At 35.9% G+C, this 19,759-nt stretch overlaps 1 long non-coding RNA gene across 1 annotated transcript; it reads right to left on the bottom strand.

The window, feature by feature from the left end:
• Window positions 1–701: 701 nt before the first annotated feature.
• LOC140332563 (uncharacterized) lies at window positions 702–15,044 on the bottom strand. The gene is made up of 4 exons (XR_011921170.1): window positions 14,989–15,044; window positions 14,690–14,809; window positions 5,327–5,383; window positions 702–3,065 (listed from the first exon to the last, which is right to left on the bottom strand). It is a non-coding gene; the product is annotated as an uncharacterized lncRNA (long non-coding RNA).
• Window positions 15,045–19,759: the final 4,715 nt, after the last annotated feature.

Here is a 19,759-nt window from a genome sequence, read left to right on the forward strand (position 1 = left end):
GTGATGCATTTCTGTTTTTTGTTTGTTTAGTGGTTACTTTTCAATGGAATGACACAAGGGTAATAATTTGGTTTGACCTAATCACAGATTGAATATGGGAGCACACAGAAGTGGGGACTGAGTAGGATATCTAAATTTGGCATCCTGGGGCTTGTAGTTCCTGAAAAATCCAAAGAAAAAAAAATCAATTACCTCCGGGCAAGACCTCTCTTTTTAATGCAGAAAATGTTTTTATAGAACAATTGTTCTCTTCAGCTCTGACGGATGGTTAACAAGCCACTCTGTATTGCACCTTCAACGTCATCAATCAGTGAGCTGACAGTAAGAAATGTTCCAGATGTACTTGATCAGTTCTGAACTTTTACAGAGAAAGTCAAAATTTAATTTTGTTGAGAAGAACGAAACCGCCCAGTCCTTTTGTATATATTGCATCAATTCTGACACACTTCATTGCAAATTGCTACATCGTTCTGTCCTGTAGATAATGAGACCAACCACTTAAGTTACTTAAAAATAGTTTCACTTTAACTCTAATAATAGCCAATCTTTAAATTAATTTTACTTTACAATCTACTTTTTGAGCAAGTTTTACTTTAGTATGATTGATTTGCATCTGTCCCATCTAAAATATCCTAAAAGCCCCAATGTTTGATCATATGCCATACCAAAAGAATTTGGGGTGTAGATTTTGTTGTGCAGTGTATTTTAGATAATAGTAGAAATAATTGTGATAAGGATATCTAATGTAAGTATTTATAACATGACACTATGAACAACATATCACCATACGAAAACTTCTATAAAGTTCATAAAAAAGAATGATAGCATAGTTCTTGGATGGCTTTTATTTTTACGATATGCCATATGTATACTACATTTTCCACAAGTGGAATATGTAGTGAAGCATACCCCTGTAGAAATGTATTATTTGATGTGGTAATAGAATAAAACACAACTAAATCAAAGGAGATAAAGTAAGGAAAACATTAGCAGATGACAGTTCATCATATTCTGTATTGTCTAGATGCGTAAAATATATTTTTAAGTATAGGGAGTTTATACCCTTTTTGAAGCAGCCTTTTGTATGCCTAGCATCAGAGAATATTGACAAAGTGAAGCTAGTTGAACAGTTACTTTCTAGCTCTCACTACCTGTAATAGCTAAGGATCCATTAGGAAATGACCCTTCTATCTACAAAGGTGACACACAGTTGTGAAGTGTGGTACTCTACGTGGCAGTGACATTCAAAGACTTCCTCTCAAGAAAACAAGAGTACAACAAAATATGAAGTCTGAGGTTTTTCTCAAGGTTAGTTCACTAAATGGAAAAGAAGAAGACTAGAATGCAAGTTGTTGGAGCAGAATTCATATGAAGAGAAATAGATTAGTGATGAGGTTTAGAATTGCACAAACCATAGTGCAGCAAAGTTATTGCTTGTAGTTAATGTGTGAATTTGCCAGGTTGAACCTTCAGAAAACCATAAGAAACTGCATGGCTTTTGAATGATGGTCAACAAGCTTTGGTGAACCAATACATTGACTTCAATGGAGTCATTAGTGAAAAAAATATATTGCAAATATATATTTAAAAAAAACACCTTGACATAACAAAGCTCATTTAATCCACTTATTTTATAATTAGTGTGAAGCACGGTAGAATAGAAGATATTTACATCATTCCTCTCCTGGTCTAATTCAGTCTCAAAAATACAGGGATGCATTTCCCATTTTAGAATAGTGGGTGGTAGTCATGCAAATCATTAATTTTGAATATTGTTTGTACATCCCGTTTATACCATCGATACAGACCAACATATATATTGTAAAGGGCATACAGCTAATTTAGGCTTTAGCCATCATTGGCTATCAGTCCATAAAAACAATGACTTCTATAGAGTAGGACTTAGAAGCCAACAAGACAGTAACCCCATCCCATCTGATTATACTGTAAAGCTAAATGTTAGTAAAGTTACAATTTACCTATCTGCACTTCAAATCTGTTTTATGTGTGTAAACAAAAATATAAATTTAGGCAACATCAGAAATTAATGCCAAAAGTTTCAGAAATTGTACCCAAACCATTAATTTCCTAACTTGTTTAAAAAAGTGGCAAGACCTGCTAGCTTTACAATAAAAATCATAATAGATATGTGTACTGCCTGCTGACTACACATGTTTATTGAGCACTATTATTATTTTTTGAAACAGACCCAACTTGTCTTTAATGGTGCCAATAAACCTAAACTATGAGGTAGGATATAAAGTAAAATGTATTATAGTGGTTTTATAACAATAAACATACATATAACAATAAAAGGTTAAAATGAGTAATAGTTGTGGTGAACCAAAAAGCAAACAGCAGTGCTCTCCAGTCCAGAGAACTTAACCGTACTTATATTTTTTAATACATAGCCAGTAATAGGATGATTCTGACATAAAGATTTTATAAAATCTCTGTTTGACTTCATCTTGCATTGTAAGCCATCCTTTCTTTGCTGTGTACAAGTCAAAGAGCAGGGTCAGCAACCAGGTCAATTCTAAATTAGCTAAAAGAATTGCACCCACTTGCAAAAACATATGTTATAGCAATCTTAATGGATTGTACCTAATCGTTAGTTAGGATCTGTGTCCTGCCATTCAATTATCTGGAACCATTTAGAATAAGAATTTCTATATACCAATAACTATTGAAAATTAGCTATATTTATATATATTCTATAGGCAGTTTAAATTACATGCATGTGCCATATTCACAATATATTTATTAAACCCTAATTTGACTTCCTGTTGTAAAGCTAACAAGTCCTGACACTTTTATGTGCCTGGCACTCACCCCAAGCACAAACTGTGGGATACAAAACATTAATGGACTCGGAAACACTAATCTATTTAATACAGCATGCTCTTGACTGTAACAGCACCAAGTAAATGCTCTTCTTTTGTAAGAAAAGAGATATGGTTGACATTGAGCTGACAGGAACAGTTATGTTTTAGAGCCCATTCTGGGAGATCTGCCGATCAGCACAGTCTGTTCTTGCAGTTAGAAAAGTAATTCTTCTTTTCTACCTAAAGAAAAACAAGCATTTTACTAAGCAGTTCATCAAACATTATAATGTCAACAACTATGCAAATGTGATAATTTAATTAAAATTTAGGACCACATTTGTCCAATGAGAACAAGATTATTGACATCATGATGGTGGTAATTGTTGCCATTTTTTAAACAGCATGTTTAAAAACCATCAATTTGCTTAAATGATTGCAATTTTTATACTTTTCCACAGTTTTTGCAAACTTGACACTTTTTTTGCTTTTGAACTGCAATTTACAATTGAAAAGAGAATTCCATAGACTATATCAACAGTAGCAAACTGGTGGTCCGCGTCTCTGGCCAGTGCGGCCCCCAGAGGGTTCAGGAGAAGGACCCCGCTGGGGGGGCACAACTCAAGTTTCTTCTTCTTTGATTGACACTCAGCTCTCTGCCCATGCATAGTCTAGAGCCTGTATGTTTAGTAGTTCATAGGTCAGAAAAGGTTGGCGTCCACAGGACTTTATGGAGGTTTGTGGTGTTTCAAACATCTATGCACCACTGTTGCCACTTTACAACAAGTGGTAATTCATTGTCACTTTTCAAAGGTAGTGATAAATGACTCCATTTAAAGAGGAAGTAAACTGAAAAATTCTGAAAACAAAAATAAATGGACTTACGTTACCGGCATCGTCCTGGTATCCGTCTTCGAACCAGTTCACCGCGAGCCTCCATCTTCGCCTCGTCACCTGACCCAGGCGCAAGATTGGGTGATGTAGGTTGGAAAAAAACTTGCCGATCTCACTGCGCATGCAAAATTTCCTTTTTCACCAAAAGGCTTCTTCTGCGCATATCTGAGATGCTCAGGCATGCACAGAAGGAGTACCCAAGAGCCTCCCAGGATGCCTGACATAGGTATGAGGCGGAGGCTTTACGCTCCCATTCATTCTCTATTGCCTAGGCGATCGCCTTTTTAAAAATGGGTGTTGCACTTAAAAAAAGCAAAAACAAATAATTTTTTCCTTACATAAAAAAGTTGTCTACCCTTTTATGTAAAGTGAAATTTTTGGGTTTAGGTACGCTTTAAGTATATGGAGTTTCCAATCCCCACTTTAGAAGTATCATGTTACCATTACTCTTCTAGAAGCCTGTTCGCCAGGTAACCAAACATGTTCCTACTTTGATAAACCTGGCATTAATTAGGTGGTGAAAAGTTTTCCAGGTGGAGAACAAATAAAGGTTTAAACAATTTTTTGGTTCACTTTTTTTATGACTAGCCCCCTATGTTTCTGTCGCATGTAGCAAAACTATATTTTTTAGAACCAGTTGTAGCTTGAGATGGAAAGTGTATTAAAACCCAACAAATTTAGCCACCCAGCAGTTTGTCAGTAAACTCAGGAGTCCCTCACATGCCTTTACAAGCATGATTTTTTTTGCAGAATAAGAACTTCAGAATTGTGGATAATGATGGCACAGAAAAGTTCTATTCAGTATTGTTTTAGTGCTGTCACAGATGCAATGTGGGCAATATAAGTACTGTTACCCATTGTTCTGTGAAATAGGCACTTTATACCCAGTGTAACTATGTTAAAAGTAGGAGTGAGCGGTAATGCCTCTGACATTTTCACGAAAGTTTGCTTGAACTTCCGATGGGTCCACAAAATTTCGGCGAACCAATTCTGTGGACCCTCAAAAGTTCCAGGAAATCATTGTCTGCGATACCCAGGCACTAGAGGTAATTAACCTCTAGTGCCCTGGGATCACAGTGGATTCTCAGGGCTGCATTCGTTCATGCAGCCTTGGGAATCCTCCTGTTTGTGATCCCCGGGCACTAGAGGTTAATTAACCTCTAGTTCCCTGGGATTGCAGTGGATTTCCAGAACTGCATTCATTCATGCAGCCTCAGGAATCCTGTATGCGATCCCCAGAACTGGAGGTAAATGGAGACAAGTCTCCCCATTCAAAACCTCTAGTGCTCTCTGATTGGCTGAGGAAAGCTTTCCGTAGGATCGCACACTGACATAAAATCGCACACTGAACTGATCAATGAATGCAACCGTGCATTTATGTACACAAATTGCTTGTGCCAAATCTATTGAATTGATTGTCTGCAAGCCTTACTTTAATTTACACAGTATATTTTTATTTTGCAGACTCTATTTTAGTCTCTCAGGTTCATCTATATTAATAGCTGTATTTGAGGTTTAGTGGGATCTTATGCACACTGAAACAACTATCAGGCAAACTTTATGTAAATGTAATTTCTAATAAACAATATAGACTTCTTAAAGCTGCTCACCAGTCATTTTACTTATCATAGTGGTTTCTGCCGATTTTTCTACCACCTTCTTCTGCACTGTAAAAAAAAAAAGGGGAGTCCTCCGTGAGTATATTTTCCATTGACTGTCCAGCATGATATCTTCAGGTTACATAAAACTGCAATGGTGTGATCACATTACAATAAAGGGTGGCAATCAAATCCATTAGACAAGGGTTCAAGCTCCAGCAATGGATTACCAATCTTTACTCATAGATAAACCTGGGAAGCTGGGAGTCTCTCCCTAAATGCAAATAGGTTGGGTTATCTGTATAAATTAATAAGAATGTCCCCAGTATTAGAGGTTGTCCTTTACTTCTGGTGGCAAATTCCAGGGATTCATTGTGAATCTATAGAAGCAGCAATTCTGAACCCCATCCCTACTAGGGATTACCACTCGATTTTCTGATCTAGATCTCACCATCTACATTTCAGCACCCAAAGTAATATGTGTCTGGATTCTAGGTATATTGTCTGTTAAAAATGAAACACCAAGAATCAGAATAGATTTCAGAAATTAAATCATATGCAAAACTCACACAAAGAGTTGTATTTAAAAAAGGAATCTGACATTCTCTTAAACATTCCTTGGTGGATATCAATCACTACCAATGAAACACAAGGACCTGTAAGATTCGCATGAGATGTGTACGATAATGGGTCTGATTTATTAAAGCTCTCCAAGGCTGGTGAGGATACACTTTCATCAGTGAACCTGGGTGATCCAGCAAACCTGGAATGGATTTCTTAAAGTCATTTGCTATTTGTTAGCAAATGTTTTCAATCCTGGACTAGATTAGGGATAAGCGAGAATGCCTCCGACATTCTCGCGAAAATTTCCCCGTACTTCTGATGAGTCCGCAAAATTTCGGCGAATTCCATTGAAGTGGAGGTTCCCACTCTCCCTTGGCTGTACATATCATTGAAAAGTACATCCCAGGGAGCATGGGAACCTGCAGTCACAGCTGATTGGAGGCACGCGGCTGCCTCCAATCAGCTGTGACTGCAGGCAAACTCCAGATGAACTCTCAATAGAGTTTCTCCATTGAGAGTTCATCTGAGTTCAGTTCCGACAGTCACCGGGCTGTATTTATCATTGATAAGTAAATAAAAAAATTTGCACACTCATCCTTGGACTAGATCCATTCCAGGTTATTTGGATCACCCAAGTTCACTAATAAATATGTATCCTCCCCAGTCTTAGAAAGCTTTAAAAAATCAGGCCCAACATCTGCCCCGTTTTATAAAAAGAGCCCATAGAAATGCTTCATATTTTCATCTAATCTGTCTAGAATCAGATCCAAGAATCTAGCATAGTTTTCTACAATAAAAGAGTTATAACACAATTTGAATAATGCAATTTCACACATTGAAGAAGCACTTCATTAGCTCAGCTAAAAATAAATGGCCAATTGTACTAAAATCAAAAAATGTTTAGCAGCCTTATTTCTAAAATCATACAGTCATAATGCTCTGTTTTTACTAAAAAACCTAACAGTAAGATGAATGCATGATTTCTGCAGTGGCTTATGTAAATATCATGCTAATCACTGTTTTACAATACACCACTAATATCAATGACATAAATAGGAAATGATTGATAAATTAAAAAGTTAAACAGAGAAGTCAAAATGCTATAGCCAGTTCACAATGTTCACATATTGTAACATGACAATTGCTTCCAGTACTTGACACCACCACTAAATATGTATCAGTATCTGAAACCTGTACAACATCATGGTGGTGGACAGGACAACTTGTACAAATAGGGGGGTAAATTAAAACTGCAAACTGCAGAACTGCAAGAACTTTTTCATTCTTAGTTTGGATATTAATATTATTGTACATTGTAAGTATCTGTACCTTTCAGGACTTAAGCATACAAGACCTCATCCCAATACATTGTGTATACAAAGAACAGACAGGTTTCCCTCAGGATAACCAAATTAAAGGGACTTTTAAGGTAAGACATACAAAATAGATTTTACAATGGAATATAAAACCTACGAAATATAATGTCTTGGCTAGGACATTATCTGCATGTAGTATGCAGGTTCTCCCTGTGTCTTCGTGGGTTTCCTTCGGGTACTCTGGTTTCCTCCCACACTCCAAAATCATGCAGTGAGATTAATTAGCATCCCTCGAAAAATTGACCTTAGACTATGTAAATGACATATGACCAGGGTAGTGACATGAGGTATTAGGACTAAGGTATTCCAAAAACTTTGACGCGTTTTTCGGAAACTAGGTCAGCTTCCTCAGGAAGAGTACATCTACAAACAGTAATACAATAACAATCAATTTTTAATACAATTATCAGAGTAGGTTTTACTGTATTGTATATTATAATGTGTGATTTTTGAATAAAGTTGTAATTTGGTTTTATATTTCATTGTAAAATCTATTTTGTATGTCTGACCTTAAAAGTCCCTTTAATTTGGGTATTGTGAGGGAAACCTGGCTGTTCTTTATTAATATTATTATTATTATTATTATTATTAATAATAATAAAAAGAAGAAAAAAGAGGATATCTATAAGATATATATAAGAAGAAGGATCATGAAGAAGGAGCATTTCTAGACATTCCACCATTGGCAGAGTGCGAATGAAGACACTACTAAGGTAGTAACACAGTTGGGGAGAATGGAAGGATGGAAGGATTAAAAACACACCCTCCAAACAGCCTGGTGATCAAATGATCAAAGTAATCAAAGAAATGGGTTTGTGAAAATAGTTATTATAGTGTTCAATAAGTAAAAAGACGACAAATGCACAGTAACATGGCCATAAAATGCCTAATCAAATAACAATAGCAACTGTATTTTAAATAAAAGAGAATAACAATGAAATATACTCTGTTAGTCTAGGTTGCTTGTGCAAAGTTTAATAGTAATGCAGAGTCACTGGGCTGTCTGCAGCACAATTTGATGGCCTTCGTAACAAGATGGTATAGCTGTGAGAGCTCCACTTGATGGACTTATATGGCTTATTCAATGCCAATAGACAGATAGTGACTGATGGGACCATCCAATAAAAGCAAGGTGTAGGAGGTCTGACAAGGTCTGTTCACATAGATTATGACGCACTATGGACACACCTAGGATGCTCCTATTATAGCAAGATTCATATTTCCACAGGTTCAGGTTTTGTGAACTGCCAACCACCAGATATTATTATTATGGTTCACCAGAACAGGCTAAAGGGGTTTTCAGGCTTTCATGAAGCATAGGAGACTAATTATTGGTCTCAAAATGCTGAAGATAATGATTCAGCTATAAATCAACAATCTACTAATTTGTATGGAACTGTTTAGTGGAAATATAAAGACTTTTATTAAAGTTGCTCAAACAACAAAGATTCTAGACACTGAATTTCAGGTGGTTTCTAACCAGTTAAAAACACCTGCTGGTTGTTTACATTATAGAGCTGGCAGCCAGCCAAAAATGTATTCCTATAGAAAATCCCACTGACTGTTAATTATTTTGAAAATAAATGTCTTTATCATGAACACAGCTAAAGGGACAAAGGAAGGCTTGTTATGAACTGCTGTTATTGTTTGTATTGTATTGTATTGTATTGTATTGTTTGTTTCAACCATTGTTGATATGGAAATAGTTTTTTATGCATGATCTGGGCATGGGTTCACTTCAAGGTATTATCTAAATTCATAAGTTGTCCTCTCTATTTCAGTACAACTGTCAGAGTAGTGATGTACCTGAAATGTCAAAGTTGGTTCTGTTGGCAGTGGGAGAGAACGAGCCTTACTTACTTGTCAAAGGCTGAGATTTGTATATTAGATTTCTAATTTTGGGGCTTTAGGCTTGCTTGAGTATGACATTACATTCAGATAACCAAGAGTGCCTACTTTTATTTCTGAAGCCAAATTTTTCTGCTTTAAAATACCCAAATTCATTGAAAATCAGTTACTGTATGTTATGACATGTGAAGAATGAAATAAATGTACACTGAAATATTTATATATTTGATGGAAATCAGAGAAAAATAACTTGAATTTTACAGTTATTAATAACACAGATCACATGTAGATAATTAAAATAATTACATAGGTGGTGTGACTGCATGACATTGCTCAAGGTGTTAATTGGTTGAATTTATGAAGAGTCTCTTCAAGCACACCTCATTACTAGACATCTGTTTATAGCTTTGCACTGTTTGTATCTCTACATCGAGTGATATTTCCATAAGTATTCCATCACTAATTAAAAAAATAGCATAAATGTCATTCTGAAAAATATGTACATGTAAAGCACTGGTAGTGCAGTAAAACATTGATTCAACATTTTTCTTGAAATTCTTGACATCACTTTTAGATTGTATATTCTATTTTCTTCTTTTGAAAAATTTTCACAAAAATACAGAAAAAAAAAGAAGAGATTATGAAACAATATATAACAATAAAGTGCAAAAAAAAAAACACAACAGAGTTATTATAACAAACTTGGGATTGTATTTTATGAGAAACCAGATCATATCAATCTATTAATATCATCACTGTGAAGAATATGCTCAAGTATTTACTGTGTAGAATATGTGGAAGAAAGTACCGTCAAACATTCAGCACATCATGTACCGTAAATCAATAGCAAGTAACCCAAGAAAAAACAAAACTAACTCCAGGGAAAAAAAAAATTATATAGGTGGGGGATGTAAGAATGTGGCAGGCAACAGGGCGTAATAACGGTCCCAACTATCCCAAGTGTTCTCAAATTTGACCATCGTATTCCGAATAAGGGCCGTGAGATACTCGTTAAGTCGTATCTCCTGAATCCTGGTATGTAAGTTTGCCATGGAAGGGGCCCGAGTAGTTTTCCATTTAGAGGGGATCAGTGTACGAGCCGCAACCAAAATATGAGAAGCTAGTTTACAGGTTTAGGCAACAGTGAAAAGGACTGACCTAGAAGGTTGGATGTATTATTTTCCTATTCTACATTCTGCACATTTTAACTGGTAACTATAGTTTTAGAGAAAATGTATTTTTTAACCCTATATTTCATTTTTTATTTCTTGTAGACATTTTTCAAAATAAGGCTTTTGCAATTTATTCTCACTTGGTATGTTTAACATGGTGCTGGCAACCCCTGCCTATTATTACTTATTTGATAACATTAAGATGATTCTGCCGTGATATACTAGATTAAGGGAAGATGGGTTTGTGGTTAGGTGATTTACGGACAGCAGATTATAATTTGAGAGAAACCTGTTTGCAGTTTATAAAAAAATGAAGATGGACTCCCAAGTATAGTACTCATATACACATTTATAACTGGGGTCTTTAAAAAGCACCACACACAAGGGCACACAGATACCACAATTTTTTATGTTCAAAGTGTTGGTAAAACACCCAACAATTATCTCATTTAAAGTTAGTTTGAGTATAGGTCTTCTAAGTGTGAGGTGCCTACCACAAATTTAGAAAATTACTAAGATAAAGGGAGGTTATCAAATATCCATTGCACATTAAACATGTTTGGAACTGGATAGCTAAATAAAGATGTGACAGTTCAGAGACAAACTACAACAGGTGACTTCAAAAGAAAGTCTGAAAATTTCCAGACCAGAACACAGTGGGGCAAATGTATAAATGTGTGAAGTCTTCCAGCCTTCACTTTTACTATACCTGGTCTATTACAACATGCAAACATTTCGATTTATATCTTGTGTGATGTTTCACATATGTTGGTCTCCCTGAACTCAAACACTAGGGTAGTCATGTCTTTAGCTGAGCGGTCAAGACATAAAGTTTAATCTTTCTTTTAGTGTCAGTGTGGCAGCTGGTACAAAACTATATGTGGCTATACAATGGAAAGGGTAAAAGAAATGCAATTCTGTCTATGGGATTAATTCTCCATACATCTGCCCACGCAATAACTCAGCCATTAAATTCTTTTTGTTTCCAGAATTGTATCCTTATACCTATACTCATATGAAGATTTGGAATATATTGTAATATTATGCAATAACAATAATGTGACAAAGAAACAAGAAAGTAATGATCTTGATTTCCTTGATGGTCTGGTTATTTTTTAAATAAACAGCATTAAAGTATCTACTAATGTAGGATACAAGATATTCATAAAAATCCAATTCTACCCAGCTTCTAGCAGATAGCAGGTTGGCATTCTCCTGCCTCTCTTTTTTTAATGACAATGTTTTTCTCTGTAGGTTTTCTACGGCATTGAATACCAGATCTTTAGGATGGATAATGATGCAACGCCATGAAGAGGCATTCTGTACAGTAGGTGGCAGCCTCTCCATTTTCTAAGGAGGCCTATGACTGTCACAAACAAGGAGATGGCACAATAAATGTATATGCCAGATTATTTTAAATGTGAGGAACGAAAGAACAATTTTCCACACAATTAATTGTTGATTTGCATCTTCTTAGCCAGTTAATATTTTGTTCAATCAAGAGCACACTTACCTCTGATACAGAGGTTCAAGATTATGAGTTTTGTAAAACTTAACAAAGAAAGTTTTTTTTTTTTTTTTGTAATATACAATACAATGACTTCTTTACTCTCCCTTTTTTAAATTATTGAATTGTTGCAGTCCTTTATTTGTAAGACTACTTTGTTCTCTATACTTGTAGAAGCAAATGAGGTTGAGAGAACTTTTGAAAACCTTTTTAGGCCATATTTAATTAAAAGTTTGAACTTAAAAATGCAGTAACACATATAGGCAGTTATAATGCACAATACTTTAATGTCAAGTCCTCTTAGAAGAACACCTATAAATTGAGATCCTTGCTTGACTTCTTTAACTGTTGCTACATTGAGAACATGCGGTCGCAATGGGTATTGAATAATTATACCAAGAAGATGCCAAAATATACAGTGGGCTTGATTTATTAAAGCTCTTCAAGGCCGTAGAGGACAGACTCCTTCATTCAGTGCAGCTGGGTGATCCAGCAAACCTGCAATGGATTTGCTATTTGTTAGTCCTGGACCAGATCCATTTAAGGTTTACTGGATCACCCAGCTCTACTGATGAAAGTATATTCTGTATAGCCTTGGCCAGCTTTAAAACGAAGGCCCTTTATTTCCATTTTTAATGATTACCTCATAGAAAGAGTCTTTTTTTTTTACAAACATATCAGTCATTTAACATGTTGAAACAATTTGACAAATGTAGTGAAAGATAACAGAGTCTTATCACAGCACAATCAGAAGAGGTCAATAACTACAAATAGCACTACAAGCTCATCTGGTACTCCCTATACACAGTTCCAGCTTTAGGCAAAATCCTATTTTCATGGGGGAAGAGAATGGGATCACTGAAATATTTATCAAAAATACAAAAGCAGTACTGTACTGTAATGGATGGGCACCAATCAGAAGAGGTGCTTGACGTGGATAGCTCACAACTGTGATCTCTGTGCCATAATATGAAGCATAAATAAATATCTTATAGTATTGTCGGCATAGACAAAAGAATGGCTGGCCGACTTGTTTCCAAATTCTTTGGATTTGGGTTTTACTGATAATATTCCATTAGTAGTGTTTCCATGTAATGAAGTAACAGCCACACAGACACCTAGTTAAAAGCTGTACCTGTACAGCTAAATCACAGAGTGACAGCAGGTGGGCTACATCTGTTTTGTGAGTGTTGGCTGGTAACATAATACTAATGGCACACCTTTTCAAGGTAATAAATGAGATAACATTAAGTTTTAAGTTAAAACAGACTGCAAGCCCAATTTTTAGGAAGGATAACAGCTTTTTTACAGGTTACTTTGCACAAATGGAAAACAGATTTACCTTAAAAATAAAAATAACCAGAACTGAGAATGCAACTGGCATTTAATGACTCTCAGATATCTGCATCTCCAGACAAAAACCATACTAATAAAATAAGACAATAAATCAGACACCACTAACTACTTGAAGATTGTTGTACACACACATTTGTCATCTCTTTTGAACAAGATGCAGAGGACAATTAAAAAAAACATTTTAAAGGAATATGTTTACAGGTTCACATAGTTGCCATATGTTTCTTTTCTAGGACCATCCCTCCATAATGAAAATTCTACAATTATTAATATTATTTGTATTAATAAACAGGATTCATTTAGTGCCAACATATTATGCAAAGCTGTACAATAAATAGGGGTTGCAAATGACAGACAGATACAGACAGTGACACGGGAGGATTAGAAGACCCTGCCCCGAAGAGCTTGCAATCTAGGAGGACAATATCTTTTGTGTCTTTTTATGCCCACAGAGGGCTATCCGAATGTTGCTGTACTTTGCATTGCACAAAACTCATTTTTTTCCTGTTGAAAGAGAAGTGAACGTGCTCAAATTAGAGGGTGTAAAAATAAAAAAAAACTTAAGACCTCCAAGTCAGTTAAAATTCATAGTCCAAAGGGCTGACAGCTATTTTACTTGAAAGTCTCACTAATCGTAGTCAGAGAATGTTTTAATTATATGCATGGTTTAAAAAATGTGGCTGTTATAAAATGAAATGAAAATGGGTACAAATAAATGCAAAAGGGATATATTTTCCCCTACAAAATAAAAAATGTTTCTACTGTGTTACTAAATTGAAACTGTATTCCATATTTCAAATGGCAAAAAAACAATAAAATTTGATAATACTGTATGGATGATAAACACATTCTTGGAATTTTTTTTTTTTAGGATAATGGGCATATCCATGCAAATATATCTTTCTTGTCCATTGACCAAATCTGCATCAACATCCAGAACTTAAGCTGTGCATGCATTAGTGACTAAAGAAGTAAGGCATTTGGGTTTCTTTGGCTCTTCCTCATCAAAACCTCCTGGGTGATTTATTCTTATTGATCCCCAAACTGTACACACTTGAATAAAAATGGAGCTGATTTACTTTACTGTGCTTTTTCAACTACTAAGTATTAAGCACTAACAAAATTCTGGAATTTAGCGATGGCCCATGTGATAAATATATACATAAAATGTCTTGATAGAATGGTTGTAGGCAGGAGTACACATCTGGTATTAATAATATTAATAAAATTCTGAAGTCCTGTGATCCTCCTGATAGCAGTGCAATGGTGTTATATACTCAAAGGTACAGTAAGCACAGGTGTTTCTTAGTAAAGTCATTTGCTAGCTAAAACACCTGGAATTTTATCCATCTAAGCTGTGTCTCATTATACAGAAATAAATACTTGTGAATGGCCAAAGTAATTGTGTAAACATTTGTACAGAACAGCAATGTGCAAGAACAGTAACCTGCTGAAAGTCACACCTAATTTGCTATTCTTTACAGCCAATTTAATTGCTGGAAAACAAATAAAATTCACAGTATATAGGTGTAATTTTAAGCAGTCCGCTTACCTCTGTGTGTACTTTATAAAATTCTTCATTTGATGATGAAGTGACTCGGGATAATACAGATTTCCTGTGTTTTAATAGGAGTATGCAGAAACTTCTTGTGGTGAAAGCAGTGTCCGTGTACTGAGAAAATGCAAACACAGAAAAAATTGTTAGGACATATAACTTTTAACAGAAAGTGGAATTTATTTATCATGCAAATAACTTTTGATAGATATTTACATGCTAAAAAGACCTAATTAGGATGCTTGTTTTTATTCTTTTAACACAGATGTAAGAAGAAGTTGGTCCGACTGCCTTACCCAATATGTTGAAAGGTCATAAGCTACACTGGTGATCCATCTTTGTTGGTGACCTCTTACCTACAATACAAGATATATCAGGAACTTCTGGCTCACCTACTGCACATTGTTCTACTGCCTCAGGTGTCACCTGATTAGTGCAAAATATTATAACTCTCCACAGAATTAACTGGGAGGATATGTGTTACCTATATTTGTTGTTTTTTACAATTAAAAGCTGTGGTTTTCAGGGAGCAGGGATCCATATAGAATCCAGGAGAAAATGCATATTAACAAATGGGAACATTCCTAGCTAGGGTTGAGTTTGACTGGTGACACTGCAGACTGCATAATGGTAATGTCATCATGTGAAGTACTAAGAATGTTTAGAGAATGTTTTTGTTTCCAGAACATTGACACTCAAGCACCCATGTGCCACTATTACTAATTATGGGCAACCAAGTAAATTAAATATATATAAAGTGTAGTTACACTATAGTTTCAAACAGTATGTAATTTGGTTTATTCATAACTCCTGCCATTCTCTTCTCTTCTTTTTGTGTTTTCCCATCATCAGTAGTTAGTGATTTACTCATAAAGATTTACGTAAGTACATGCATGCAAAATTTATTAAAGATTCAACAGTATTCAGTAGTTTGTAAGCGGCAGAAAAGTTTCCTTAATTGCTGTTCAACCATCTCTCATTCTTCAGTGCAGAACTAGAAACATTAATACAATGATAACTACATTTTTTTTTTTACGTTTTTAAAGGCAATTGATGTGCTTCCTGTTCCTAAGGGTACTATCCCACCATTCATTGTCAGCTTATTTGAAAGGTTAGAAATGAAATAAACCATGTTACTTCTCAGGACTAGATGTCTCTCATTTGACCTCAACCGCCTTCATTTTCCATCTTCAATCCTTTTGAAATAAGAACACCGTGCTACTTGAGTGGATCTAGCCAAACATAAAACAGACTTAACCAAATAATGATAAATAACAAAAGCAGACAATAAATAATCCTTCTAACTAAACAATAAAAAGGATTAGGGAAATCTATCTAGTAGGGGGTTGCCAACATCAAACCAGCAGAGTTATCCCAACCCATGGCCACATTTCTCTTTAGTTAAAGGCACATAAAAATAACAAGCTGAACCAACACCCTTGGAGCCTAGGATGCTTTTAGATCTAAGGTGAAATGGAAGCAAATGTAGAGGGTTGCAAAGAGATGCAGCAGAAGAGGAGGTGAGAAGGATGGATAAGTCTGGCTGCAGCATTCATAATAGATTGTGGAGGAGAGAGTCGGGTTAGAGGTGGAGGAGTGGACATGGAGTAGATCAAAGGGAATTGGGTCAAGTGGACAGGTAGTAGATGGAGATGATGAGAGAAGAGAGGAGACTTCATCCAGAGTAAACGGGTTGATGGAGGTTAGTGATGATTTACAGGTGGAAGGAGTAGATATGGTTGGAGTAGCACGGGGAGTAGAGACATCGGGCCTGATTTAATTAAGCTCAGAGGATAAACTTTCATCAATGAAGCTGGGTGATCCAGCAAATCTGGAATCGATCTGGTCCAGGATTCAAACATTTGCTAGCAAAAATCAAATGAGTTTGAAGAAATCCATTTCAGGTTTGCTGGATCACCCAGCTTCACTGATGAAAGTGTATTCTCTCCAAAGAACTTTTTTAAAGGTAGCTATGTTCAGGGGCAGAGAAGGTAATTGTGGGGGAACAAGTGTGGGGTTTAGGAGTGAGTCATTTGTTGAAAATAGTGTTCAGGGGTTGGAAGTTTGAAAGGATATGACAGGAGAGAAAAAGTTTTCTTGGTGACAGTGAGTGGAATGTTTACGTGTTGTAGCCTGCCTTTGTAGTCCATGAAGTCAGCACAGAGGCCAGATTTTCTTTCACCTGAGCTCTGCTGCACAAGTATTCTTTTGTAGACTGGTGTGATTGTTGTGCCAACGTCGGCGATATTAGAATGAGGTAGTGTAAGGTGGCAGGTGTGATTTTATCCAAAACCAAATATAGAGTGTGATTAAACTGAGTGGCAGCTTTATCTGGAGATGTTATTTTAGAAAGAGTGGGTGTTAGGAACATTTGATAAAAGGAAGTTGGGTAATAGGTGGGTGTTGAGGTTACGGATATCTCTGTTATTGAATTTGTCTGAAAAGTGACAAAGGGAGGGGCACATGAATTAGATAGGTTGAAGGTGAGGAGGTTGTGGTCTTAAAGGGGACATAGTGAGTATTCAAAGTAGGTGAGAGTACAGATTTGTGTGTGTGTCCAGCAATGTGTGTGGGGTTGTTTATGTTCTGTGTGAGTCCAAAGGAAGAGATAATAGAGAGCAGTTAAGCTGCGTACACACGGCAAATTTTTCTCGCCCGATAATCGGTATCGGCCAATTATCGGGCGAAAATCTGCCGTGTGTACAGTCGGTCGTCGTCCATCGTCCGACGACCGTCCTGGCGGATCCATGGACGATGGACGACGACCGATCCTAATGAAAGGGAAGGGGAGAGCGCGCAGCAGGGTGCCGCTCCGTCGCTCTCCCCCTCCCCTCTCCATAGAGCATGAACGGTGCTGTATGTACAGCATCGTTCATGCATCGTGCAGTCTTTTCTCGTTGGAAAGGATCGTGAAAGATCCTTTCCAATGAGAAAAATTGCAGGTGTGTACGCAGCTTTACACTTAAAGTTGCAGTCAAATGTATTGGTACCTTCCCACCATGAATGGTTGGGAATGGCCTTCAATGTTTCCTAATCTAGATTTTAGGAAAAGAATTCTGGAAAGAACTTAACTCCCATTAAACTGAAGACACCATGAGCAGTTTGTGGAAGATGAGTAAAATGTTTTGCAAGGTTTTAAGTTATTGCTTTAAAAAGTTATGCTGAGAAAGCAAAGGTCATATGCAATTTTATGATATTTTTTATATTATATTATTTTTTACAAAATATGAAAAGTCGTGAGTAAATAACAAAAGTCTCATCTATGGTTTGTGGAATGGAAATGGTGATGCCATTAACTTGATAGTATTTTTTACATAATTCATAATAAATTAGGATTTGCAATGAAATAAGTGAAGGTGTATTTATACTTTTGTTTGTAGATCCACTTCTCCCTACTGCTTGTTTAGCATTTTGACCCTAGTATTAAAAGTGTTAAAGGTAGAATAGAAAGAAGTCAAGTGTCACAGATTAGACATTTTTACCTATTCAGGGAATTTTCTTTTGAACACCTAGTATAGCTATAGGAAAAATACCATATTGGAAATTCAAAATTACACATTTAATTATATACACACATAATACATATAAGTCTGTTAACCCGGCCATAGCCACTAATGAATTCCATTAAAAATAATGATTACATTGATTTCTCTGCCTACGGCGCTATTGCTCAAAATGACTACAAAGCAGACATTTAATTTTAAAGTGAAGAAGCATACTGCGAAGGTTAACAGATATTTAAAGTGATTTACATATTTTGTTCTCTAATTATTAAAAAATCTGAATGAAAATGACTTTTCTATGAATTAAAGAGGTCAAACAGCAGTTTTTGATCTAATACAGAAATATGAGCTTTGGTTACAGAAAAGAAAAGCAATCAATATGGTATGCATATTCTAGTACAACACATTTGTTGCAAGGATTACCTTTTCACTTTACTCTCCCATGTGAAACAATCTGAAAGCGGACAACTAAGAAGCAATATATTCTGTAGTGCTTCTACTTTTACACTATCATCATTATTATATGTCAGCATTGTTATTATTAGCCAATGAAAATGAGTGAGAGACTCATCCAATTAGGTAGGTGATGTATTAGGACCAGAAAATAGAAACGATCATGAAATTGAAGTTATTTGCCCTGGTGATTAATTGGAATTCTTATTTATTCATTTTATTTCTTGAAAGAGGAAACCAAAGTGATTGCTATTGGCAAGAGTTCTAATAGGTAAGTTTGGTTCTAGGTCTGTTCAGCCGGACAAGGACAGAATTTCTGCATTCTGAGCATCCTGTATCCAAACTTGTCCAATCTGGTCTCTGAAGAGTAACTACACGAGCCAAATACACTAAGATTGCATGGGAAGACCACCATATGTTTGAAGAACATTGCGGTAATTAAAATGGTGTGGGGGTATATAAGGTAGAGAGGGATCATTTTATGTGGTTGTAGGGCAACATTGTAAAATTTCTGTAAAATATTTCAATTTATAGCTTTGTGTTCTACTCACAGAAACATTGAGGTCATATATGGTACTCTCAACAGGGATTCTGTATATTCGCAACTTTTTTTCACAAAGTGGTTGATTCTGTGACACAATATAGGATTAAGTCCCTTTGTAGGATTGTACAAATGGTATAACTTCAAATGTATGCACTTTGATTTGTTTTCCTTTATTTCTTTTTATTTTATTTTGGGCAGCAAAATAGCTCGGTGGCTAGAACTCTTGCCTTTGTTCCCCCCGTGTTTCCAGGAACTCCAGTTTACTCTCACATAACAAAAACATGCAGTTAGGTTGATTGCGTCCCCCTAAAAAAAATGGCCTTATACTGTGTTAATGTCCAATGACTGTGTTAGGGAGCTGCATAATATGATGGTTCTGTACAAATAAAAGATAATAACAATACTAATTATTAACACTGAAAAAACATAACAGCAAAAAAGTAGGGATGGGCAGGTAAACTTTGCTAACTTGATTTTGCAAAATTGCCAAGGTAATTACAAAGCCCATGAACACAATATTATCATCACAATGGTTAGGGAAGTCAAGGGGACAGGAAGGAATATTTC

Source organism: Pyxicephalus adspersus, chromosome 6, assembly GCF_032062135.1.
Source record: "Pyxicephalus adspersus chromosome 6, UCB_Pads_2.0, whole genome shotgun sequence".
Lineage (NCBI taxonomy): Eukaryota > Metazoa > Chordata > Amphibia > Anura > Pyxicephalidae > Pyxicephalus > Pyxicephalus adspersus.